Source organism: Nomia melanderi, chromosome 1 (genome assembly GCF_051020985.1).
Source record: "Nomia melanderi isolate GNS246 chromosome 1, iyNomMela1, whole genome shotgun sequence".
Classification (NCBI taxonomy): domain Eukaryota; kingdom Metazoa; phylum Arthropoda; class Insecta; order Hymenoptera; family Halictidae; genus Nomia; species Nomia melanderi.
In genome coordinates, this window is record NC_134999.1 from 10,774,208 (window position 1) to 10,800,978 (window position 26,771).

At 44.1% G+C, this 26,771-nt stretch overlaps 1 long non-coding RNA gene across 4 annotated transcripts in view; it reads left to right on the forward strand.

The window, feature by feature from the left end:
- The first annotated feature begins 2,845 nt into the window (after positions 1 to 2,845).
- LOC143176923 (uncharacterized) overlaps positions 2,846 to 26,771 on the forward strand; it is a 31,793-nt gene continuing 7,867 nt past the window's right edge. The window contains exons 1-2 of one of the 4 annotated variants that reach the window (XR_013001473.1): positions 13,347 to 13,666; positions 24,619 to 24,719. This is a non-coding gene — a long non-coding RNA (uncharacterized LOC143176923). Of the gene's footprint in view, positions 3,134 to 9,865; positions 10,306 to 13,346; positions 13,667 to 24,618; positions 24,720 to 26,771 lie in introns of those variants that run through there. The other 3 variants (XR_013001472.1, XR_013001475.1, XR_013001476.1) reach the window with 3 other exon arrangements.

The window sequence follows — 26,771 nt, forward strand, 5'->3', positions numbered from 1 at the left end:
ACCAACCGCTGCGACGCGTTCATCGGGGGTGATGAGTTGAGAAGCTTGATACTCGATGTTCAACTATTTCTTAATTGGATATTTTTTATAGCTTGTTAGATTCATCCCACTTTTTGGGGTGAGAGTTAGTTCAATATCACGAGAGTAGTTTCGTTCAAGAAATTGAAATATTACGCTTTCGATTACTCTTGAGTCCTTCTTGACCCAGATGTTAGAAGTTACATTTAGTTCATTAACTTCTGTCTAGGAATACGTATCCGGAATGTCTAAGAAATTGATATTACAAAATCAAAATAAACCAAAGTTCTCCTGCAGAGTTCGAGAAGTTTCACGTGTCGAATATGATTTGTGGTATAATGTAACACTAATGTTTAATGACGCAGAGAAAGGGTGGAGCCGCTTGTCAAAATGTTGCGGTGAAATTTTTCACTCTCTCCCTTAAAATCCTGGATCCCGATATTATTAACAATCCATTAACAAAATTCCGATTCTCCGCGGAGTATAACAACGACACGCGACCCCAAACGCTCTCCCCTCTCTATTAGCCTCGTAACACAGCCCTTCCCAGAACATAGCTGCTAATAAAATACCCGCGACACCCCTTCGATCCGAGGAACTACCCCTATCCTACCCAACCGAATGAAACACTTCTGTCAAACAGTCTCCAACACTCGGATGCGGCCTGGTCCCTAGTGTGCAGGGGGGGAGACGGGTGATGCCGACACATAAACCGACGAGATCACGGAACCACCCCTCCGGGACAAGTAACGAAATTAAATTCAAATATAATCAAATAAAATTTAAATTTTAAATCTGTCTTGGCTCCGCTCTGTATATATACGTGTATATCTATATACGTATCCAGCACGCGAAATTTAGTGGTCCGCCACCCGTTGTCTCCTTCTTCTTTTCCTGCCCTACTCCGCTCGTCCCTCCCACCGTCTCCACCCTCGGCCCCGCAACCGTCGCCTGGCTTGCCACCCCTGAATTCGAGCCGAGATTTAACGGGTCAAACCGGGGCCAGGATCGACCGACGTGGGGGTTAAGTCGAAACTAGAGAGGGTGCCTGATTGAGAACACCGTTCTGTTTGTTTCTCCAACACTGCCTTCGCCTTTGGTAACTTCGGGGATGGCAGGAACGGTGGTACGAACGAGTGGATTAGTCAACGACTCAATCATTCCCATCCCCGAGAATATTCTCTTTATACAATTTGAAACTGTAACAAAAATATAATTATAACTGAACCGTTGGATACACTTAACCTTGCTGCGTTCTTTAAGTCTACATAATCTAACCGCTTTCTCATTCTCTCACTATTTTGTTCCTTCAAGTTAATCAGAATTCGAGAATTTTGTTAAAGACTTGTCATCAATTTACAGTATTAAAACAACGAACAAAATTAATAGAATTCATTCAGTAAATCCGGATTAGTCAACCGAGGACGAAGAGTCGATCCAACCACCACAAAGGAGTCTCCTGGGACGGCGTTCAAAGTGTCATCTCACCCTCATTACCATCCGAAGCCAATCAACCCCCGAAACCTAGCTGGGCTCTCCTCTACGATTTTCCGTGCGTGTTCGGTCCTGCCGGTGACGACTATTCCCGTTTCCCGGGTTGAGGGGGGAAGGGTGGGTGTCATTCTGTGTCAACCACAGCGCCCTCTGACGATGACACCGCGGAACGCGGAAGGGGATGAAACCGGCTCCGTGGAACGCGGCTCTGCCTGGCCCCAGCGACCGAGCTGGTTGCGGGGTTTACTTTGCCCGGCACATCCTTCCGCCACCCTTTATGTAAGTATACTCACAGACAGACAGCCGCGCGCACACACAGACCGCTGCGGTGGGACGCCGTTTTCGCACGGACGCGACGGGGGTGGCGACGTAAACGCGCGAGCATAGGTAAAGCCTCCGGGCGGCGGCTTAAATCGAGGGGGTTTGGCTGGTTTTATTTGGAGACAAAGTGGATCGGATTAGAGATACAGATTTCCATTTGTTTGCCCCCGATCGGACACCGGCCGGATCCTCAAAGGGGTGAATATTTCGATTTCTATCTGCGTTCGTTGCTTTTGGTCGATGATTCTTTCTCATTTTTTGAGGATTGGTCTTTTGGTTACCGCTTCAGCTGCGAGGAGGTGGATGTTTGGGATGGGAATTTTGACTTTGATCTGTTTTTGGCCGTCTTTATTAAATACTTCGGTAATGGGCTTTAGTCCTTCGGCTTGTAGTGTGGAGGTTCGTCATGAAGACTTCAAATAGATACAAGTAAATATCTGTTTTATTTATTTTGTTGTAAATTGGAACTGAATATGATTTTTTAGTATTTGTTATACTTTCAATTTTGCTACGAACGTAGATTCCTTTTTGCTTCTACCAAAGTAGTTTGATAGTAGTTTTAATCAACATAGCTTTTATTGTTTGTGTAACTCTTTTTTATGTAACGGACGTTCTGACTTTTTTCAGCGGACATCCCTTTTTCTGTGGGTAGTTTTCTGGTTTCTTTCAAAGGATCGATATTCTTCTTCACTGGATAAATAAAACTCTCCGTAACTAAGTACGAGTTTGGCCAGGAAAGCTCGAGATCCTTCCACGTTGAGCATACATTAAAAATGCATTTGAAAGTCGATTGCTTAGACACGAGTTGGCGACTTGGTGTTTTTGTTACTCGACGGTGGTGGAAAGTTGTTCCTGGAAAAAAACACGGAATCCACGGTCGCTCCAGGTAACCTAGAAACATTTACCGCGTGCACGGTTTTTGTTATCAATCGACGTAATCGTGATCGAATGACGAAACACTTGACCTGCCGCAATTTAGGCGTCAGTCTTACTTTACGCTTTGCCGTGAGAACATCGTCGTATCCTGCCAATTATCGCGTCGTCCTTAAAGCTGCCTAATAACCATTCTTCATATTTTAACACTGCAACTAGAACAGTGCTAATATTTTTATAACAAATATTACACATTTTGAAGTTTAAAGTGAACAGTTTCCTCGTTCAAGTTTACTATACAAATCTCCAACTAGAAATAATTTCTACAGTGCTTAATGCGTTTAGTGTTCAAAAGTTTTCACCATTCCATTCTTACGTTAAATAAAACATCCGCCCTCAAAGGACCATTGAAACCCCAAACCAAAAGGTAAGAAAACTCCGACTCCCCCTTTCTTCGATTATAATATACATCAAACCTCCTTGTCGCGGCGAAAAGCGAATCGATTATAAAACACCGAGTGTCCTTATTTTCCTCGTTAAGAATTGGGAAATCCACTTCGAGTTCGACTGTTAAATTGATCTTGAACCCGTCGATCGAACGTTCCATTTTCCAACTCCGATTCTAATAGACTTCGCTTTTCCTCCTTCGGGAACTTCCTCGAAATCGGAAGTTTCCAACTCCGCTGAAAATCTGATTGAAAGTAATTTCGTTGGAATAATGGTCGCGGCCTGGCCGAGTAATGACCGAAAATCGTGGGGGTTGTGTTCATCAAAAGTGCTAGGCTCGCGATCTGACAAAGGAATATCAGCGTTCTTCTCGCGATCCTAGCCAAGGATCTCGCCATTTTTAACCGGTGCCACGTATATATCGGCCCCGAGGGGTGGAGCGAGGATTGCGGCAGGAGGTGGGGGGATGGAAAGGAATTACACACACCGTCGTCAGGTCGGAAGTCGAGGCTCGGTAGTCTGCGCCACTTCCTTTGAACTTTCTGTCTCTCTCCCGCTCCCCCTTTTTCGGCCACGCAAAAGAGCTAATTAATTTCTCTCCTTCCTCTTCGCTCCCCGCCGGTTTCTCGCCGCCGGCTCCCCCGCACCCCTAGCCGACGCGTCTCCGCCGTTTATTTTCGCCGTCGAGTCCTCCAAGGGGGATGGAAATCTGGGGACGAAGGGTGGAAGAAAAAAGCGGCCTCGTTTCGGAATTCCGACCGTGGTTCGAGCTTTTTTCCCCACGGCCTTTCTCTTTTTTACTTCAGCGAGCGGCAGGGGGTTGTTCCTTCCGCGGACGAGATTTTCAGGGTGTTTCGGGAAAACGACGGTTCCCCGCGTTGATTCTCAAGGGTGGAAAATCATAAATTTCTACGGGATTTTCGCGGTACGTAAATTCGATTTACTCTTGTACGCAAATATTCTGATAAATTTTGTTTGTTGTCAGAATGTTCTTTTATTGGAGGATTCTTTTTTGTTAATTCACTATTGCAATTATGAAAGTGGTGATTCGAGGGTACGGTGACTTAATAGAAAACGTACTGTTACGTCTATTTTTAATGAACTCGCGAGTCAATCTCGAGGTGAACTGAGAAACGCTAATCGAACGAACGCACGTCACGCTTACTCAATTAGGAAACAGAGTTTCCAGAAAAACGGGTTCCACGGATTGAGCCATAAACATCCGCGGTTACGGCTGGCCGAGGCCGGGCGAATAATAATTAAGCGGTAAGAATAATGAAACATTAATAACGATCGTAATTGCAAAGTATCTTTACGCCGGGTGTAGGTCCGAACAAAAGAAAAAAAATAAGCGGAAAGTTGTTTACGACCGCCGAGCGTACAAGGAGCCATCGCTTCGCGACTATCGCGCGGGAATCTCTGTTCCAATTTCATTTCGCGCGACTTCCCGAAAAAACGAGGACACGAGCGGGGGGGGGGGGGAAGAAAAAACAAGTTGGGAGTAAGAAGCGAGCGGAGAGCCAACTCTGTTCGAGACGTTTGACAACATCGATACGCCGGAAATCGCGATCCCCACTTATCGGAACGTTGCGCGGTGTGTCGGTAAATGGTAAACGGTAGCTCGTCTTTAATTAAGTCGCGAGCCCTCGAGATAATTAAGTCACTCTATAATTACTAATTAATACGAAAAAAATTACGAGATAACGACGACACGAGGACGAGTTTTTCGTCAGTTTCGTGTGCTCTGCAGATCACCGGCCAACAGCCAACGAGTCCGCATGTTCAACACGCATTTCGGTTGACGCACGTGCACTTTGCGCTCGCTTCGTTATTCTTCATTTTTTTTCTTATCGTCCCAACACACTGCATACATTGTCTGTTACAGTTTTTGGCAATGTAACAGTGGCCCTTTCGATTCTCTTCGAATGTTAAGTCAACTTGTTGATGGATTCTTATTGAGAATCGTTTGCATGGAGGTGCAAACATATTTGTTTTTGAATCATGACGTTTGAAAAATGGATCAGAGAATTTTTCTATTTAATTTGGTCTCGGAATATTCGAACACATGGGAAAATTACTACTGGACTACTTACTAAACTTATCTACCTACTATGTATGCATATAGTATTTTATATCAAGTTACTATAAGCCTCAGGATCGAACATTGTTAAACATTGCTCCATAAACCATTCTTTTCCTTAGACGAAAAATAAATCCCCAATAATTTCCCTCAAACGAACTCTTCAATCACAGTAACAACAAATATTACAGCTTAATCAAGAAACGCCTTATATATACCTCAAGCAAAGATGCACGATATTAATGTAGCGTCGGCAAAGGGTTAACATTACAGACGAATAAGATTTAAATAGAATCTAACTTAAACAAAGTTAACCAACAGTTCGTCGACGGTGGCAGCGTTGGGGCGGATTCCTAACGAGCTGGTTCGCGACAAAAGCATCGAGGACAAACAGTCAGGCACTTATTAGTTAGCGAACATCTCCCCCACCGATTGTCCCCGGCAGGGGAAGGGGAATGGTTGACATTATTATACTTCCGGCGGAACAAACGCGTTTGATCCCAGAGACGATTCCGTCGCGCGCAATCGCGCAACATGGAAACTCGCGACGTGCCGTCATCGCCGCTGCCGCCGCCGCCGCCGCCGCAGCGTAGCTCGTAATTATCGGTGCGAAACGCGAGCGGGATAATTAGAACGTTTGCTAATTAGAATATTACACGACCACCTGTGCAACGCATATTCCGCCTTTGATGCGGAACTGCATTCCCGCGTGACAAAACCGGCTGTACGCCTTTAATGTTGATCAGACCGATTGTTTCCGCGTGTACGGAAAGTCGCGGCGAGGATTTAATTGGTGAACCGTAATCTTTGCTTTTCTAACGAAATAGATACGAATCAGTTAACAGAGTTAATACATTAACGATTAAGAAACGAGTCGTTGATAACTATAACGAGTTTTGTTTGGAAATGCTGTTTCAAACAAGAAAAATCCACAGTTTAATTAATTGCGATTTAATTGTTAGCGGGCGAGATAGTTTTTAAATTTAGACAGGGTGCATGGGTTTGTATGGATGTTTCGGTTTCGGCGTAATTTTATGACTTGGAACCTTGAATTTCTACAAGTAATATTCACGTTTTTGTTCATGTTAGGGAATCATCTCTAAATTATGATTATTCTAAGTGACCAGACATTACTGTCTGTATTGACCGGTATTATAAACGTTTTGACGAGAAAAATTAATAAAGAATTGATTTAAATTACTCGTAGTAAGAAACAATAAGGTTTTGAGATAATTTTGTTCTTTACAATTTACTTTCCTGTAAATTTTTTGTATGTAGATCAAGAAGGCAGAAATAAGGAATGTTTGGTATAATGTTGGACAGAGATGAAAATAATTTTTACCTAGTCGTATTTTGGGTATTTGGTAATGAAATTGTAATGATATTGCCGGATAATAAATGTCCTGTAACACCACGTTCCCCAATAGTTCACAAGTTACGTTGAACGGGTCCCAGGATCCCAAGCATTTGCATAGTTCCGCAAGACATCTACACGGGGTTTCCTAATTCCCGAACGCGATCCGATACCAGCTGATTGAATTAACGATCCTAGGAATAATTACGCCTAATGCGCAATTTTCTATGCTGCCTGGAGTTCAATAGACCGTAACGAGTACGAAAGGCGCACGACGAATGCCTAAAATGTTCTGTAGCCGTTCGCCTAGGGGACATCGAAATTCCCTAGCGACAATGGGATACTTTCATTCGTTAAATCGTTGCCCAACGTTTCCAGTAAATAGGAAAACATCTCTATAAAGCTAATGTCTAGAAAACTTCATCAATGAAAAAGAAAACATTTACATGAAGTTTATGAATACTCAAACATCAAGCTCCACATCGTGGATAAATGGACTACACAAGTTTATATAAAACAGGGAAATTTAACAGAATTGAGAGTAAAAAAGAATTCTATCCTTCATCAATATGTCTATATAATGAAGGGAAGAAAATAATAGGGCTGTTTTACATTATACCAAACCTTGCATTCTCAATATTCCTAGAAGTTCTTATACTCCACTCCAACGTCAGTTCTGTTAACTGATAAGTTTCAAATTCAGAACTAGCCATATGTTTATCATAAAGTAAATTCACGAAACCTCGTACAATCATAATTCTTCATTAACTACATTAGCTACGATTCTAACCAGAATCTACACGACTTTCACCAAAACCTAAGAATCTACACATTGTTCACTGCCCTCGAAGATCCTAAAATATCCTCAAAAATTCATCTTAAAACTACCGAAAAACCCGTTGAAAAAGCACGTACAAACTCAAATACGATGCTATAACGTCAAAGCCATTATTCCTCAAAGATACAGCGCGGCTAACCCACCAAAACGGATCAAAAATAAATCCGTTTAATCACCACCCTGACGAGTCTCATTACCCCGTCGACAAAACAACATTGTCCCGTTTCATTAGCGGCGGAACCCGTGTCGGGACGCAGCCCCGAAGTGTGCAGGCCCTCGTGATCCCGACAAAGCTGGAAGACACTGCGAGAAATCGGTTTCCCCCGAGGGAAAGGGGGATTGCGCGGCGAGCCCTTGCACGCTGGGCTGAGGGGGAGAGACGCGGCCCGACTCGAGAGCGCCTGCAGAGGGCTCCAGCTCTCGTCGCGGGGGCACGAAAAGTAAAAAATGCGAAAGGGGGCCGGGAACAGGCCTGGCGAGGGAAGGTGGGAACACGAGGGAGCGAAGAGGAATCGTGGCAGGCTCGCAGAGGTGTGGCTAGCCGAGTGTTTCAGAGTGGTTCTTCTGGTTTCTGGTTGGCTCCACGGCCGACGGGAGGCCTAACCAGCGGGAACCGGACCCGGGCTTCCCTTCTTTCAAGACTTTTTACCCGGCCGTGTCTCATGGCCAGTCGTAGGTGTCAGAATGCGCCTCGGTCGGGCCTGGCCTGGCCCGTTCGGTGGGGAACAGCGAACGGAGGAGAAGAACAGAGAAGAAGGATAAAAGAGAGAAGAAGAGAAAGAAGAAGAAGAGGAAGAAGAAGAAGAAGAAGAAGAAGAAGAAGAGGAAGAAGAAGAAGAAGAAGAAGAAGAAGAAGAAGAAGAAGAAGAAAAGGAAGAAGAAGAAGAAGAAGAAGAAGAAAAAAAAGAAGAAGAGGAAGGAGAAGAAGAAGAAGAAGAAGAAGAAGGAGAAGAAGAAGAAGAAGAAGAAGAAGGAGAAGGAGAAGAAGAAGAGGAGGAGGAGGAGGAGGAGGAGAGAGAAAGAGAGAACGGCGAAGCAGAATTACTCGGCTATTGAGATCGGCAGATAGCCCTGAAGAAATCATAGTGGCCACCCACGAGACTCGGCCGTGCCCCTTCGAACGGCTTCTACGATCCTGTAGGCCCCGATGGTTACGCCGTTCCGATTACCACCCTCGTTACTTGCTCCTTAGTGACTTTTCGTCATTCCTAGATCTCGGGCTGGCAGAATTTTTGATAGATTTCCATTGGTTCGTGTTGTTCCTCATTTGAGTATTTTTGGGATTATGGAGTTGGAGCTATGATTGGAGTCCTTGGAGTTGTGCGTCGAATTGTTGGTAGATTGTAGTCCATAGTATCTGCTCGATGATTGAAATTGTTTTTTTCTCTTGGTTTAGAAAGGTTTTCTGTTGGAAGTAACAGGATGAGAATTTTTTTTGAGATGTCTTCTGTAGATCCACTATTTTGTGGAGCAACTAGGTAACCAGATTTCAATTTCTACTGCAGTTTCGGTTGATCCTATCTGTTTCGAGGACCAAGATGGTTCTCAACGATGTATTTTCTTTTCAAGGAAGCTTGGGCTTCAGTAGAAAGCTCGGAGCAAGATGAGATACGAGTTGTTACTAGACTGAAGTCCCATTATTTTAACTCATAATACAAATTATTCTTACTTGTTTCGCGGAGCCTTGAGGACTATGGTTAAGGACACAGCGTCATGAACATTCCTTAGGATATTGTCTAAGAATCTATGTCGAATTCTTTTGTCGACGCGTTCGCTGGACGTGGCTTCGACAGAAACCATCCTTTCGATGATTCCGCGAGTCATCGGGCGCATTTAAAGGCAGGTGAACAGCGGAAGCATCTCCGTGCTCGTATTATACTCATCGCGCGCGGCCAGGATGCGATGTCCCCTTCGCGAATGGATGTTATTTATTATTCAACGGTGCCGACAGCAAATAACACCGTTCACCGGTGATGCGAAGCTGTTGAAACGCTGTTATCCGGACATTCGACAATTAAAACTGTATGCTACACGTAATCCTCAATTGTTCGTCGTGTCGAACACTCTGTTACATCCTCGACAGTGTAAAAATTAAGTCTCGGGAATGAAGTAGGTACACGCCATCTTGTTCTTCGTTGTACCTGGAATTGAAGCGCGTAGACACTGATTTAGCAATCAGATACTAGAATATTGTATTTTCACTTTGTTGAAAGCGAGAATCAAGAAAGTGAATTTCAGGCGTCAGGATAATTGGTTAGTAGAAATGTCTGTTTAAATTTGTTTTGTATTGGAGTAGAAATTCCTATATTGCAAATGAGGTTGTACATTATGGGATGATACAAGATTATATTTAAAGTTGCTCCAGTAATTTGACATAGCTAATAATTCCCACGAAACTTCTCGGAAAAATCCTCAACTCCTTTCTGAAGAATCACTGAAATTTCAATTACCCCTAACTAACGAATTTCCAAACACTAAATTTCATACATTCGAATCTAAATAGTCAACAGATCTTCAAAGTAAGTTTTCCTCCTCAAAGATCCTACACTCGACGTGACGGTCGTCACGTCGATCCACGAGTCGCGGACCGGACGCACGCGATCCTTTTAGTTTCACTGCGGTGTTGCGCAACGCAGGTCCGAATCCGGCGGTCGATCCGCGAAAAATCATAGATCACTCGCGAAAGGAGGCCGCCTCATCTTACGGACGAAACCGGTGGACTTTTCGTGTGCAACGGCCTGCCGATCGTCACCATTGTGGACTGACACGACGCACACCTGTGCAACACGCCGTGGGACCGATCGATTTTTCAGCGTGGAACGCGTCGACAAGAGCCGCGGCCCGGCCCGACCCGGCCCGACTCAACCCGAGGCCGGCAAGGTGAAATGCATGCACCGCGGTGAATAATGCATCGGCGATTGTTTAAATGGTCGCGGCCACTAAGCAATGCGCTGCTGCCGATCATGGCGTCCGTCGGCGTGGCGAGCTCTCTCCCGCTTTCAGCCCGTTTGCCGCTACGATCCGCGCAACTATGGAAATACGCCCGCTGATTTTCGAACATTTATAGTCGACACGGCGGAAATTATCGAACTGGTTCACTAGGACCGCGCGAGAATTACGCGGGCAGGAATGCGAGTTAACCGCGGGCCTGATCCGGCCGCGGGGAGCTAAAATGTTAAACCGCGCTGGTCGCCGTATTCTAAATAAACTGTGTTGCAGCTAGGCCAAGGATCTTCATGTATATTCACTGTTTCGTAGACAGTTTCTTGGAAAAAGAAGTCGGCTTTTCTAGCTACGACGGATCGTTAAATCGACGCGAAATAAATTAGAAAACGCGACGGTCTCGGTTAGATCTTATTACTTCGCCGACTCTTCTCGTCCGAAGTCTAGTTTTAACTATCAATTATTCGCCGGTTTTAATCGTTCGAAAAATGAATGGCGTCGGAATTCGATGCGGCCGCTGACGTGTAATTGATAATCAGACTACGGATTGGAAATAAACAAACGATCTGACGCGGTTTATCCTTAAGTGAACGTAAGCGTGATGTAATGTACGGTTGTGGCGTGTTACATGTGGCGGGAGAGTCGTGTGCTAGGACTTATATACTTTGCGTGAAACACGTACAATTTATTATGAACACGTGTTGGTTTCGATGAAACTTTGGAAAAAAATTGTTCTTTTGAAAATGTTGAACGTGTATACTTTATTATTGGTCAGCGTTCGTGTTAAAAAGATGGAAACTGTTCTTAAGGTTGTGGGTAGGAAACGTATTTAATCGAATCTTTTGTCAGACCTCCTATTATTTGTGGAGGAGAAAATAAATTACTGTTAAAGAAATATTAGAATGTAAAACAACTGACAAGTTAATTCATCTTTCTTAATTAAGTAAATTATCGAATATTCTCGCATCTCCGTGGAGGACGGAAAGACTCCAGTATTCTCGACAAAAATGAATTTGATGTAGACAGAAAAGAAAAATGAATTCACCGATTCCCGGATCGATCACCGATAACTTCGATTAGCCCGCGGACAGCGAGAACTTAATTGATGGAGTACGAAACGTTTCGCAGTGGCGAAATGATTTCACGGACGATTATACGTGTTCGCCCGGGCACTGATATTAGCATAACGATTGGGATTAGCATACTTTCGGGCTCCGCTTCCGCGTCGATTTATTAGTCTGATTAAATTCCTCAGATGGGTCATCGAGATTTCTCTTTTATTGAGGAGATCGCGACAAAATACTATTAGAGATATATAAAAAATTCTCGGGTTCGTGACTGTCTCTTCTATGAAGACTTTAATTTTTAGGGTACACTTTGACAGTACTGAAGAACTTTCACATAACCTAATAAGTAATTCAGCTATATTTTAATATGACACTTTATTAATTTAATTTGGGATTCTCGACAAATGCTTGCATACAATATATCCTTAACGTTTCAATAAGAAAGAATAAAATGTTAAATGTATGCACTTAAAAAATCTTTCAAATCCAAAAGCATACTTATTCGTCACTTAAATAGTACAAAAACTGAATATTCTCCACTATATCTAAAATTTACGAAATAAATACCGTCTCAATTATATTCTCCGTACCTTAAACGTCAAATACATGGCATCTACATTTCACTACAAGTGTGTGTAATCACCCAAACAAATACAATAGCTCCAGCTGTATCAACACGCTCTGAAATTCTTTTTAGTAGGATTAATCGTGTCCTTTGTTGCGGGTAGGCTCAGTTATCATACACCGGCAGCCTCCATATAGGAACCGACGTTGAAACGTTAACGAGAAGAACGCGCGTCGTCGGGAACGTAGGTATATACGAAAGACGTGTAAAAGTTCAGCGAACCAGAGGTGAGGGTGCGAGGAAAAAGAGTGCGCGGGAACCGGGCGTGCAGGAGGAGGCGACGCGACGCGAGTATCACAAAGTTCCCGGAGAGGAGGAAAAAGCGCGAGGGCTGGTGGGAAACAGCCGCGTTACGGGGACAGGTAGAAATGACATGGAACGACGAAGCATGCGGCGTATGACAGGAAAACAAGAGAAGCCAATAATTTCGGGCAATTTGGGGGCAGCCGCGCGAGACCCGTTCGCGGCCAAAGGATCTCGCGTGACCGCTTGTCACGGGTGTGCACGACTCGCTTCGCGAGCGTGCGACTGCCCACCGAGGAGACCGGGTCGCATCCTAACGCTCAGCAACACTTCGGCTAACGCAACTTTTCCCTACGAAATTTTCGAAATCTGAACGAAACTATTGATTTTCCTCCATTTCGTAATCGTGCTCGGTGAAAAAAAAGGATCTTTGACGACAGTGTGCACAGAATGAAAAAGAGTTTAAATAGACTTGAATATTAGAATATAAGCTTTGAAATTTTTTAGTAATGTTAAATAGAAATAAGAAACTACCCAGTAATTAACCAGTCACGAAACAAATTCGAAAATTAATGTTACAAAAATGAAATTGCGATCTCCAGTGTGAAGAAACGAAATAGAGTAGCCTTTGATTTCCACGAAATAATAGCATCCCAGAACAGTCCAGAACATTATTGTATAATCGATATGTTGAGCTATCTCTTTCCTCATGACAAGAACCGAACAACTATAATTGTCCTGTTTATTAATCAATATTCAATGTAGTATCCGCTCTAATGATACGCGTGCCGTTAAACGCGAATAGAAGCCCAGAAGTATAATTACGCCGGTCTGTGCCACGAGGAGACAAAATGGTGGGCCCCGGGGTTCTCGTGTTTCTGAACCTGTTCCCGGTTTCGCCGTGACGGTGACGATTTACTCGGGACAGATAATTTATTCGCTCGCATTAGAGGGATCGCGTGTTCGATTATCTCGTGGTCGTTCATATTATCATCAGCATCCAGCCGGTGCACGCGCGACCGCGCGCGGCAGATATTCGCAATTTACACGTCGCTCGCGGAACAACCGGTAAACCGGACAACCGGCGAATCACGCCGCACACCTCCGTTTCTTATTACCGGCGCGAACCCGTCGCCGATTTAAATAACGACACGCTCTGTTATTCATAGCGGGCGCGCAACACCGTGAACGTCTCGCGTTCGTTTCGTTTCTTTCCCCGGCGCAGTGATTGATATCGGGCATTAATCGCAGCCGCTGGAAAGCGGATATTAATTCGCGGTCGTTGAAAACAACCCGGCGAACATGCACCGCCTCGGTTCAGCGCAGTGGAAACCCTGGAAAAATCGGCTTCTATGAATTCGCGGTGAGTTCGGTTCGATTTGCTTCGACACTTTATAGCCGAAGTTAGCGGTCGATCACGTTTAGATTCTGAATGTAGATTGTAGATGTTTATCAATCTTTAAATCTCCAATTCGAATCGTTGGCACGTTGGCTGCCACGAGAATTTCGAGCGTTTTATGTAGTAATTATTCTTCTTTTATAACAAAGGCAAATGGTATTAGAAATAATTATTAATGATTTGTATCACAGTACTCATATCACATTATCATCTAGCTACTCACGTTAAATATTTTCATTCGACATGAATTTTCTTACTGTGATTGTTCTCAAAGAATTTGGAAGCTCTTGTCATCGATGATCACCGTGACAGTCAATGTGTTAACTGCTTTTCCAGTTTAGATTTTGTAGTTTTAGTGAATTCAGAGTGAGAGATCTAAATAACCAGTTTCACTATCTTTTACAACAGGGTATTGGAAAATTCCCGACGATATCGGTCGAAAGTTGTTAAATGTTACTTTAATCTGAAAATTTGAAGCATAGTATTCTCGTTTCGATGTTCCAGAAATTATATAAAACACGTATGTTCTTTTAATAACGAAAGAGAAGTTTTCTAATTGGCTCTAACAATCAAAATCCAATTCGCCAATCGGTGCCCCGAAATCAGCACTCCACAATTCCAAGACTCATAACAATGCGCAGCGATTCTAAAAGCACTGCTGTGGACGGGTCGCGATTGTTCGAAGGAGCGCGCTGCTTCCAGCCAATCTGCGTTCACTATCCGGCGTTAAATTCAACCGCGATCGGTTAGGTAGTAGTTTGGACCCGCGGCGATCATTTAACTCGTCGATGCACATTACACGTTTCCTGGTAGACGAATTTTCGAGAGGCCATCGAAGTCTGGCCGGGACCAAAACTACCGGCGAACGGTGGTTCGAGTTTGTTGGCCGAAGCCGCTCATTATTGCTTCCATTGTCGTCGTTAACGTGGCGGCATTGTGACGCAAATGGCCTGTGAATATTACGGTGTCCTTTCCCGCAGTCGAAAATTCGCCGCGGAACGAGAGAGCACGAGAGAGTGAGAGAGAGTGGGAGGTGGGTGGGGGGGGGGGCGAGGTAGGATAAGGAGACACTGCTCTCCTTTTGGGTGGCAGGTTTACTACGATCGCCGAAATTCCGCGCGAGTATTGGAACTTGCCGAGATTTACGCGTTTCCGACTTCCGGTACTCGCGACGGATTTACGGACGAGGGTTAGGCACCGACGCATCCGCTTGAACGCTTCTTCCGTGAAGAGTCTAGAGTCTGGAAGACTTCGAAATAATAATATTTGCACATTTCGTGACTGGAATGTTTGGTTGTTAGTTTCCTTTTATGCAGAGACTTCCAAGTGCAAGGAAATATTGAAATTTGTCTGTATACAGAGGAAAGATTAGGATATCTATATCGAGGTTCACTCTAGACCATGATATTTAAGCTACTTGCGTTTCTCAAGAAACGTTGAAAATTCCATACATTTCCGAAACGCAGGTTAATTATGAAGATCACGGATCGCATTAATAAATAAATCGCTTCGCAGCTGAAGTTGGTATTTATACGAAAATAGTATCATTAAGCGATTAAACGCGAAGCGACTGATAGCTATCTTCCAGAATCCGTTCAAAACTAGTTTCCGAGATATAATTATACCGCGGCTGTTCATTAGACACTAATTTATAGGTTCAAGAAAAGCTGGACAGAATTTTATTCTATACGTCTGCGGTTTAATTGCGTTACATCTGGCAATAAGTTGAACCGCCGTTCGTTACGCGTTTGCGGCATATAATGGTTTTCAAAAAATTACGCTCTACACGATTCAAATGGAACTGAAACGCGCACTTGTTTTATTTGTTGCTAACTGAACTGATTCGTGAGGAAAGTGTATTTGCATAAGCTGTATTAAACTTTGTTAAACCTAGATTCAGGTACTTTTAACTGGATTTGATTTGAAACCTACCGGGAGTTAATGGAAAGTTGAAACTCGGATGATACAGAAGCAAAAGGTGCATTTTGCTGTGTATTTTGTTTACAGTATTAATTGATTACCCTGTAATTATATTAATGGGCGGTATATTATCAACGAAAATGCATGTAAAAATAATTATGTCCCTTTCCACTTTGACTAATTAAACCAGTATTCCATTTGGTCTCTTTTTTAACAACGCACCATAGATTGAACTCGATTGAGTTAAGTAAACCTACCATAAATACAGATTTTCTCGGATTTATCCTCGTTTTCAAACCATCCGAAATATAAGTCAGATTTTCTAATGCCCATTCGTTTGTCTTCTACGATCATTTCCTCTTTATTTTCCCATTGTGGTTACGGTACATAAATTACAGAAACTTTAGCCCATTGTTTTAACACTATTCTAGATCAATGATTTTATTAACACTAAAACGACCCATTTAAAAGATACAGATCCTTCTTTGAGAAACTAATAATAAAGCTAATTTAGTAATACGCAAATTGAGATCGAAAGCTCAATGAAAACCGCTCTTACATTTTGCTTACGTTTCGCTCTCTGTACAGAAAAATTTCAATAATTCGTCTGCCTGTGGTTCTAGTGTTAATACTGTGGGATTATTAGAAAATGAGTGTAGGGAGCAGAAATATATCTAACTATATTTATTAGTAATCGAAAACGAGTTAAGGCAATCCACTTCTCGTAGACAATCTTTCAAGGATCGTTCGTAATTCTTTATCTTATGCTCTTACTGTTTCTCTAAAAACGAATAGCTCTTCTAATTATTCCCAAATATCTTTCCGAGCCGCAGCTGTCGTGCTGTTTACATATTAGATCTATTGCTTTTCGCTTTTTATCATTCTCGCTCTCGCTTACAAACATATACATTCACGTACAAACTCGGCTGTCATCACACCTTATCATTTCGACTTTATTTCTTCTTCGGGTCAGTCATCAGGCGCCTGTTTATCTATAGGTAACTTTCTCACTCGCGCGCTAACTTGCTGACCTATTGGTTGTCGATTCCTAGGCCATTGCCCGCTTCTAAAAACCTAGTGCTCGCAATTTGCAATTGTTATCTAGGGCAAGGCGCTTGCTGATGGTTTGACCTTCCTTTGTTTTGGTGCTTGCGGTCCATTTCTTTTACATGGGCACACGGCTGCGATTGCCTTTGCACAGCTCATCGTCTCTAATCTAATAATTTCCACAAAGCGAAAAACACGTATCCTACAATACTTTGCTGACAGAAGAGTTTTTCACTTCAAAGACAGTTTAATGCAGTACATATATTACAAATAATTACAAGAAAAACTGATAAACTGTTTAATTATTCGAATAAAGTGAATATCAGGCATCGACATAAGACTGCAAAAGGTTAACTTTTGCACTCTAGAGGTAACTCTCAGCCACCACTTGATATGGCAAAAGTACAAAGTCTTACATATAATACTAAACTTTTTATACTGGATCAATATATGAAATATTGAAATAAAATATCTTCGTTCCTTAATTTACGTATGTTATCTTCATTAATTACTGTCAAAGAATGCCATCTATGTGTCATTCCGAAATGTTGAATACTTCTAGTGAAAAAATTTCGAGAGCAAATGATTAAACGACTATCTTAGCTGCGAGTAAACCACGGTAGCGCGCGAATATTGTCGGTTCTAGTCCGGTTCCTCACGCAGGCGTGCCAATCGGAGGACCGAGCACCGCCATGTCCGAAAGAAAGGGGTTGCCGCCGACACCGGGGCCCGGTCGAGATGAAAACATAAAATGATTTTCGCCCCGGCGGTCATTAATTGTCGCGGTCTCGAACACTTGGCGGCTCAGCCAAGCCCCGGTTTTTGTCGTTTAACCAGGCCCGGCCTCGCCTCGCCTCGCTGAGACGGCCATCTTTGCGAACGGCCACCGGCCCGATGGAAACACAATGGACGATCCAGGCCGGTGCACCGTTGCATCCACATACGTGCACACGTGCACGCGCACTGGCACTTACGTGTACAGGAACGCGCGTGCACACTCCTCTCCGATGCCGTCTAATTGATGCTGAGAGAGCGGCCCACACGCACCGAGTCAATCTTCCTTCATTCGGACGTTTTGCCGCCTCCTTTCTGCCTCTCCTGCTCCCTCGGCCACCCTTCGCGAACCCCGTACTGTCGTCTTTCTATTTACGAGCCTCTCTACTGGGTGTCTGTTAGATTCCCCTTGTTGAGAATGAGGATCGTTGATCCTGCGACTAAGTAAATTGATTTTTCTTCTTTGAAGTTCGTCGTTTGCGGACTATGGGAATCGGCAATGTAATGGGTTAAACTTAGTTGCAAATTATATTAGAAACTTTTCAGAAACCCTGTATATTCAAATCACTAGTGGCCATTTCTGCACTTAAAATTTTAGCTTCATTTTCTTCGAAATTGGTTTGCGACTTTCTAATTAGGTTAGATGCTTATTAATTCTTTCCATAACAGCTACGATGACACAAGAAAATCTCTGCACACAAGAAATTGATTTCTAACGGTCAGGTCACAGTCCATCGAAAAATGGGTTAATTGGCGGATCGAGATATCGACGGCGGATCGACTCGATCACCTTTCCAGGAGACGAAATCTCTGGAGCGGCCTCCGAGACGCGTATAGGTGGGGCCAGAGTAAAAACGCGGGCTCGGGGCCGCGAGATGCTCGATGTATTAGGCATAAGGGAGGGTGGAGAGAGGGACAGAGAAAGCATCGTGTGGTCGATCCTTTTCCCGTGCTGTCGTCTCTTTTTCCCGTCGCTTTGGCTCTCCCGGGGACGAATCCGAGGCGAGGGTTGATCGTAAATTTGCTTCGATTCGCCCGTTCCGCGAACTGATCGGCCGATCGGAAACAGGGATGCTGCGCCGGATCCGGTACTCGGAATCGAGAGAGGATCAATTTTTTGCCCTCGGTATACCTACCTGGCTCTCTCTCTCTCTCTCTCTCTCTCTCTCTCTCTCTCTCTCTCTCTCTCTCTCGCTCTTTGCTCCCCTCCCCTCTCCCGGATCAGCTGTTGATCGGGATCGAGAATGAGAAACGTACTCGGCCTGCGAAGATTTATCCCCGCGGTTTTTTCCGCGCGCCGCGGAGCCGCGAACCGCCCCGACTCGCCTAATTTTATTCGTGTAATGGCTTCCGAGCGAGCGGTGTAATGGCGGGAGAAAGGTGTTCGCGGCGCGGAACGCAAACCGATCGATCCCTCGCGCACGGACCCCGATCCACCTTCCTTGGAATCCGAATCGATCTTGCGACCTGCCTCCCTGGAAATCGATCCACGCTTCGTTTCGACGATATGCTTCGTTTTTTCGAGTTCGTTCTTGTCGATCGTTCTTTGGAGATAGAGGACGAAACTGGAAATCTCGAGCTTTAATAAATTTATTTGAGACTGTCAGCGGTAAACCGTGAGTTCTTCCCGCGCTCCCCTTTTCTGAAGGATTTTCGAATGCGCTGTTCAATTGTTTCGCAGTGTTAAGTGGAGATTTGAATTTGTTGTTTGAGTTAAACGAGGATTGGAATGTTTCGCGTAATGATGTAGGTGTAGTGGCTGTTGGAGAGTTTTGCGTTTGGGCAAGGAGATTGACGCAATTGTACCGTCTTCAAGTGTCTGTTATTATTTTTCAACGTATTGAGACACATCCGAAAGATGAGTTTATGAACGTTCACAATTAAAAATGAATATTAATCAACGTTCGCTCGAAAGGCGATAATATTTAGCATAACTCGTCGAGGGATCGGTGACAATATGGCGGACCGGCAGCATCGCAGTCCCTAATTACGCGGTTTAAATCGTTCCGCGTCCGCCATTCATGAGTACCCCGAACTGGGTGTCACTATTAAAAATTCCCGGCACGAGAAATCGATAAAAACCGAACCGATCGGTTACCGCGATGTATCAGCGTCGATGTACGTGACAATTAATGACCACCGGAACGGAAGTCGCTTTATGTTTTCATCTTGGCCCGTCCAGTGCAGTGTTAATTACCCGTCTTTCTTGGAACAGGCGAAAAGGAAGATCAAGATCGAGCTGACGATTCCAGTCAGCTTCGATGCTGCATCGAAAAGTATTTCTTAATTACTTCCCCCTTCGTCACCCTCCTTGGATAATACCACTTACGCCGCGTAACAGTCGAAACAATCGACATTTAGAAAAATAATTGGTCAGCCGTAACGAAAATAATTTCCGCTGAAATGAATTCTATTATCGCCGTATTTTGCTATTTTCTGCTCGCTTATTGTTCATCCGAGGAATTAATTTTCTATTGAAACGACGCTCGCAGCGATCGATTCTTAAACGAGATAATCAGCATTGAGTTCACGGTTTTCCATCCACCGCGATTTCCTTCGGTTCGCTCTCCGCAACCCCTCTTTTCGTTGAATTTTCATTCGGACTGCCCGGCGCAGGCGAATAAAGTGAAACAAGCGGACGACATCGCGGAAGGAACTCGAGCCAACCCTCTTGATATATGTATTTGCATTCATCTAGTACGAAAACGCGTGCACGCCGCCAGTAGCGTACTTACGTGTATGTATGCGCGGATGTGTACGTGCCGCCGCTTTTTCTCTTCTTATTTCCATGGATTTACGCTGAACGAGAACGCCGCGCATTACTATACCGAATCCGAGTCACTTTTCTCGCTAACGGTAATTCATAAAGTTATACGGTGTACAGGGGATGCAAATGGGAAACACCTAAATGTTTCTCTTGTTTATGGATATATGAAAACTGTTCGGAAATCTTCAGGAATTTCCTTCCTTTCATTATGCCTCGCTCGTCTCCTCGAGAAGTTCAACGTTGTCTCGACCCTCGTGCACCGATCGGATCAATTTCACCCACGTATAGAAATTCTTCCTCATACAGCTCATACTCTCTATTCCATATATTTATAATTATCGCGTGACAATTAAAAATCTGAAACTATCAACTGTGAAGTGTACCTCAAAATCAAATAAGAGTATATCAATTTTTATCTAATTTGATTCATAAATCATTATTGTATCAATGTTAATTATTTAATGCAATACTGCACCACCAATTTCAATGAAACCGTATCAAAATGACAGACGATTCCACTGAATATTGATCACAACAAAACTAGACAATTGCTCGAAAGTTTCCTCGCTTAAAACTTCGACGTCTCCCTCGGCCCCAGGGGAGTTCTAAGGTTAAACCCCTGGCGTCGGCCGCGACGACAGTTTTCGAGCTTAGAAACGGCCGAAATAAAACAGCGAAAGTTGACTCCCCGTGGTCGCATCGCTTAGAGTTTAAACATTCGCCCGTCGACTTCCCCAGAAGCGAGAGGCTCTCCCTTCCAAACGTGCTGGGACAAAGAAACAACGCGCGTTGTTCCCCTTCCACGCGGCCGAATTATCCATTGCGGATGAATAATCCTTCATCGACGAGTCTTCAAAGGCAACGACAGCCGGCTCTGTCGGAAGCAATCAAAAAGATTCAACACTTGGCCGGTTGGGGCCAGAATCTCGCATCTCTCCCTTTCTCTCTCTTACTTTCTTCTCTTTCTCTCTCTTTCGCACTCGTCTGTCGCGGACTCGTCCCCTCTGTCACCGATAAATCTCGTCGTTTTGGATTTCGCCGTATTAAGGGAGGAACGCCACGAAGGGAGTCTTTTCTCTCACGGCCGAAAATAATACCGGGAACGGGGCCTTTGGCGGTGTCGCCCTCTGCGTAGCGCCGGCGCCCACGTTTTTGCGTCGCGTCGCCGAAACGCCTCGCCTCGCCTCGCCTCGACGTTTCATTCCCTCCGCCGCCACCGCCGCCCCCGCGAACCTCCAGCCTGCCGCGGCCTTTCTTTCCTGGCACATGCAACCGGGAAAATAAATCCTTTGGACCGCGAGGATTACTTCGTTTCCTGCGGAACCCGCTCAAAGCAACGAGAGTCACCGGTTCCGCGTAAATTCGAGCTTCTTGCTCGGCCGAATTGTACCGCTGCCGGGGATGGCTGCTCTCCGCCGCGCCGGTTAGGGGTCGGTCGCTTGTTTAATATTTTATTAACCCCTGCTCCGAAAGAACGACGTTTTTGACCATTGCTCAAGCAACGGTGTTTAACACGCTACCCGGTGTCGCGTGTGCTTGCGACGATCGGGATCTTGCGATTCGCGGACGGGAAATTTAATTAGTTCCGTTCGGGCTTCTGAATCTTTTTGCTGCGTAAACTTTGGGACATGACTTATTTATGCTGTATTTTATCAAGTGATTCCTAAAGAAAAGAAGTTGCACGTAATGAAGCATTCGCAATGGGAGGATTATCATTTGCAGGAATATCGCTGACAAAATCATAATATCCCGCCGGTTTACCATTTTTCTGGATATTATTTGAATTTCTGATTTCTTGTAACAACAGAAAAGAATTGATATTTTAGTACCAACCACTGGTTGTCGTTTCAATGAGCATTTAACGTGTGACCACTGCAATTATTTCTGAACGCGAACTGTGTGGAAGAAAGTAGCCACTGACGAAACGGAATGAGGAAGCATATACAGCGGTGTGTACAGCTAATCCCACTATGTTTCACCGGATGCCAGGAAAACGTCTAGCTGTTCAATTAAAAATTCATCCTCCCTGTATCAGGGAGGTTGGCGGGGTTGAAGGCGTGGCCCTGTCGTTGCTGAAAAATTGGCGGGCATTTATTTGCTCGTTAACGGGGCATCCTGTGCGTCCTGCTCGTGTCCCCGTGACCAGATACTATTAATTTCAACCTGGTTCTTCTTCGTGAACCGACTGAGACCAAACCAAAGGAGAATAGGATGCTGGAAAGCTGGAGGCGGAACGTTTTTCGAGGGTCGATTTCACGCAGCGAGCCTGCATCGGTCGGTTCCCTTAAATTACAGAACGGTGTAGTAATTCCTTTTCCATGGAATGTTTCTGTTTTCTGCTGAAAATATTTCCGACCTCCGACCCGGTTGACGTAATGGCCGCATCGCATTACTGTTTGCGAGATTCCAGACGTTTTTCTGATCGGACACGTAAACTGTATTACGCGTTATTGGAAGTACTGGAAACATTTGAACTTGTATGGAAATGCAGAGAAATCGGTATCAAGCAGATATTTATTAGTCATACTAAAACTTTGTAAGTTTTCAAATGGTATAAAAAGATCTCTTGGAACTTCATTGAGCTTATTTCAGCAATCTACATAGTTACAATATTATGCGAGTATTCCGAAATTAAAATTTCATTATTCGAGTGTGGCGCTTCTGATAACATAAATCAGTACTTCAGCGAAGTTTTCACGAATAAAAATGGACTCAGAGTAGATCGGAGGAAGATTAATATTAAGCTAGGTCCATTAGGAACATGTTTAATCAATTAGCACACTAATATCGTTACCAGGGCGGGGAACGAAGAAGAAGAAAAAGTTGGAGCAGTTTTCAGGTGATTCGCCGGTCGGTAATGGGTCGCCTAGTTCTTAAAAGACATACTACCCTATAATTTCGGCTGGTCTGTCCTGCAACAAGCGAGAATCCCGACCCACATTTTTTTGTCGGCAGAGCTGCTGATTATCATAACTGCCGAACTTCTTTCCTAAGTGACACCTTCCTGCAGTTTCGCCGCGTGTTTCATTGTCTCCCGTGCACCTCGAGTGTTTCATTAGTTCGCTTCTTTGTTGACGGGTTCGACGGGCTTGTGAAAGTCCGCTATTTTCCACTTTTCCGTGGTTGCGCAACGATAAAAAGCTAAGCGCAGTGAGTCACGATTTTGCGCGCAGCCATGTAAGATGATTACTGCTAAAATCGCGTGCGATATCGAACACTGAAGAATCTTCATTTACGAATCTTCGAAAATCTCCATGATAAAATTGGAGAAGTCTATAAGTCAAAAGTTCTAAAACTAAATGTTACGGTGTTTAAAAGAAAGTTAAACATTTATTCAACTAAAAATTAAAAAATTTATCTAATCACATTCCTTTAGCATACCGCATGAAATAAAACAGATGCAGTAACTATTGATACAATTATTTAATCGCCAATGAGCAATGAACTAATGTATTAACACAAAAATCCAAATTCACAAATGAATACAATTGCATCTAATATTTATAGGATCGACAATCAATTATCCCAACGTTCACAAGAAGTTCAAGCCAAAATACTTTCGCTGCCGGCCGATTGAATCCTTTCCTTTCATGTCTCGCCGGTCCGAGATTGACACACATTCGCTCGTAGCCGAGAAAAAAGGTGACCGTGTAACAATCGGTCGAAGTCGAAAAGTCCTTCCTGCTCGTGCCGCGGACGGGTGCTTGTCCACGGGAACGAACACGTGCAGCGACCGCAGAAGTCTCTCTTCCCCGCTTTTGAAATTCGCTTTCCGCCACTTCCTCCGCGGCGACCGCAACTCGCAGCAGTTCGACACGCGGTTTTGCGAGCCGCCGCACGGTATCGCCGTGTATCCGGAAACGGGCGGACCAGGAGCGCTTAAAGCGATCGAACGTGAGTGCGCGAGGCTAACCGGCGGCGGCGGCACAGCCGGAAATCCGTCAGGATTCGGCGAACATTGCGTGACCTTGGTCTCTCGCGCGCGCGGAAAAGAACGACACCGCAGTATCCTTCCGGCGGACGAAGCATTTTCATTCATCATCGGGAGACGCTAGCGCAACGAGCGGAAGGAGCTTAATTAAACTCAAACAAAATTTGAAGACAATTACCCGAGCCGAGCTGACTTCACCGGAAACGTAAACCCTTCTGGGATCACTGACGACTATGGCTCGCGTGATTTAGGGGCATTTTTCTTGTTAATTTGTGGACAGGCTTTAGATTAGCTTTTGAATGCAGCTTGGATTTATGCAATCTTTATGTTGCGCAAACAGTGCATTAAGTAGGTGTGTACATATAGAGGGTGAATTATCTAATGTAAAAATAGAAAGTGGAATATTATAAGGATGTGTTAAGTAACGATCTAGCGAGAGTAACGTGGAACTTAAAGTTTTTCGTACATGTTTTTCAGATTACAAGTTGATATGGTGAGGAGAATAGATGTAGAATTTCGTGTCCAATCGAGAGGATCGAAAGATGTTCGGCGTTCCCAGGATATTTCGGATGAAAAAGGTACTACGTGACCGTAGAAGTGGTAGGTTCATTAATTTTCCTGGTGCGCAGGCCAAGATAGAACCAGTTTAGAGCTTGTCAAGAGTAAAATCTCAGATAAAATAGTGACAACGTGATGGAAAGAACAGGAAACCGAGGGAAGAACAACGGGGATAGCGATCTACCGCGGTTAGCCGGCTTTCCTCGGACAAACGTCAGATACATGCCCGGAAAAAAGATCTGTTAGCGCTGACGGACAGCATAATGATACACCTCGAGCGTTAATTGAATGTTTAAATTACTCTAATGCAGTGGTTGCATCGTGCGTCATTCGTTAAATGGTACCACGCGACCACCGCGATCCGAGATAGTCACGGTTCGCGGACCATTCCTTGAGAAAACGGCCCCGGAATCATACCGTCGAGCCGCCATTTAATGAATTCTGACGTTTATGGCAACCGTTTCGCTCCCCCCCCACCCTCAACGGGCGAACAACCACACTATCTCTCGTTACTACGTCGAATTAGAATTTCTAGTTGTTTTGGTTACGTTAACACTTCGCGTTTCAAGGAGAACAGATCTATCTCCTCTTCACCGCCCTTTTACACTGTTCGGATTAATTGGCAAGGAAGTGTGCAATTAACTACGAACGTCGTTTTATCTTGCAGAACAATTTTAAGCAAATGTTACGCATTTACATATATATATATATATATTCTAATGTAATTGTTTCGTTAATTCGACTTTGATTTTAATACTGCTTCCTATAATGATACTGAACGTTGACTATTATATGAATGAAATAGTAAGAATTTTTAATAACGAATTAATAAGAATTTTTTTTATTTCATACTTATTATTGACAAAAATATTCTTTTTTAAAGAGTTCTAAATGGATATGGAATTTGTTAGTCGAAAGGTAGAACGATGCAAAAGTTCGATGTGGGATGAGAAATGGCCCTGCGTCGAAAAATTTGGTGCCCCGTGAACCGAGGACTGACTGACGTTCGCAAAACCGCAGGAACGTCATGCCGGCCTTTTGTCCTAGCACGTCTGTCTTCTGCCCGAAAAAATTAGGACCATTATTATTACGTCACGCGAGCGTGCCGGTTCGTTTTATTAGCGAACGAGCGCAGATGGTACCGTGTTGCGTGAGCGAGTTCGATCGGGTATCCGGCAATTGAGAGACCTTCTTCCCATTTTTACACCGCGGACACCATTCTTCATTAGTAAACTGTGAAACTTCGTACGTTTAAAGCGTGTAGAAGTCTGCGAAAAATTAATGAACGATAAATGCTTGAATTTGGAAAACTCTAGGTTTAATAAGTATTTATATCACTTTATATCAATAGAAGCAAACCTAAATTACTAAAAAATAATATCTGTAACTTCTGTACTTGAAGCATGAGATTTCTAATCAGTCAAATTGGGGAGTTTAATATAACCAGTGTTAATGAATGTATGCAAATGCATATGAAATATATTTTATTTCCAATTATCTCTGAATACTTCCAATTCAATCTTTTCACGTTTCACGATTCTTTCTCAAATTGCGCTGAGCACTTTCCACGGATAACAGCTCCTCAAACCCGCCTCCGGAAACAAAATCACCCCAAAGATATTTGCTCGTATCGCCGAAGATAAAACAAGTCCTCCGGCCAATTTTCGGCGAAATTCCCTCTCGTCATTTTCTGACCCTGTTCCGCTGTCGAAAGCAACACGGACCGCTGTAGATCCCGGAACAACGAGTCCGGTAGTTAGCGGTGTACGAGGCGAACAGTGGGCAAAGCCAGCGAGCGTGGAAAGACGGATAAAAATGGAGAAAAAGGAGGAAAACGGACGTGGACAGCTGGGTTAATGCGAGCGGCGCGGGCATGACCCGGCCACGGCTTGTTTAATTCGATATTCGAGAGGGTGGTCCGAGGGAAAAAGCGCTCGCCAACTCGCTTGCTCGCTGCCGCGACCAGGGGGATGCTTTTTCCCTCGGTCCGCTAATGAATCGACAATTTACGAAAGTTTCACGGGCCGCTGGTGCTTGCGCGTTTTGGCATCCTCGATGCCGTTGCTTCTCCA